This window comes from Otolemur garnettii, unplaced genomic scaffold (genome assembly GCF_000181295.1).
Source record: "Otolemur garnettii isolate 467f Iridium unplaced genomic scaffold, OtoGar3 scaffold00138, whole genome shotgun sequence".
NCBI lineage: Eukaryota > Metazoa > Chordata > Mammalia > Primates > Galagidae > Otolemur > Otolemur garnettii.
Genome location: NW_003852533.1, coordinates 4277750 through 4279000, shown reverse-complemented (window position 1 = coordinate 4279000; position 1251 = coordinate 4277750). Strand labels below are relative to the sequence as shown.

The window sequence follows — 1251 nt, the reverse complement described above, 5'->3', positions numbered from 1 at the left end:
GGTGAATGACTCCCACCTAGACAGTCACACAGAACGCCTGCCACTGAGTGACCAACACCTGCCCTGAACAGTCACATAGAATGCCCACCTCTGGGTGACCAACACCCACCCTGAACAGTCACACAGAATGCCTGCCTCTGGGTGAATGACTCCCACCTAGACAGTCACACAGAATGCCCACCTTTTGGTGACCGACTCCCAGCTTCCTCATGCCTACAGCCTGCGACAGGACATACCTGCAGCCTTCTCTTTTTTCAGACTAAAGCTTTTGCATCCTCTGCCTGTCTTCTGAGCACCTGTCAAACTTCAGGAGCAGTGGTTGACTCCTTTTCAGGGAGCAAATAGCCTCCGGTTGCTCTCATTTGGGCGGCCTTCATTTACTTTCACAACTAGAAAGTGGGGCCACGTGTTTGAAATGGCTCACCAGGGAGCAGTCAAGTGCTGCAGAAAGAGCACAGCACAGAGGGGCATGCAGAGCCCAGGGGCAAGGGGTGCAGCTGGATCCAGACCCCATGGTTCAAGTCCTGGCCCTGCCAGCTGTGTGAACTTGAGCGCTGCCATTTAACCAACTTGCACCACGGCTTCACCCGTTAACAGAGCTGCTGTTAAAACCCTGGTGATGGTAACAGCACCTGACTCATAGCATGACTGGGGGTGTTACATGCAATAACTCATGTAAAGCAGGGACAGCCGGATTTCAATGCTCCTGAGGCGGAGGCAGAGAGAGAATGAACTCCTGAGGCCCAGCAGCTGGGGTCTGGGTGCCGGCTGCCCTTTTGGAGAGGACATGCCTTTGTCCCCCTCCTCAGTCTCTAACCTGCTTCACTCATTTATATCAACCTGGCCCATATGTCTGTGGTTGGATTAAGAACGTTTTTTCTTCCCCCCCACAAATCCAGTAACTTTAGGAAATCTATGGGTGTGAATACTGACCATGCCATGCTCATGCTCAGAGATGTAGCCGGGAAGAGATCCAATCCTTCAAATACACACTGCAAACCTCTGTGATTTCTATAAATTAGGGCCAAATACCCTTTTTTCAGAGATGTTTACTTAAGAACCATAATTTAAAATTACAGAGCAAACGTGACCATGCTGTTTACCAACAACAAAGAAAATTTTCTCCTCACAGATCTTCTGCTATTACTCCTGGGTTAGAAAATTCACCATTGTGGGTCATTAAAGCTAAGTTGTTTGGCATGTTATTTTCAATGAACGGAGCTCCACACTAACACCCACACTCACCCCGGA

At 49.5% G+C, this 1251-nt stretch overlaps 1 protein-coding gene across 1 annotated transcript in view; it reads right to left on the bottom strand.

Moving 5' to 3' along the window:
* IRAK3 (interleukin 1 receptor associated kinase 3) overlaps positions 1–1251 on the bottom strand; it is a 53183-nt gene that overhangs the window by 51005 nt on the left and 927 nt on the right. The gene's annotated exons all lie outside the window — the stretch shown is intronic.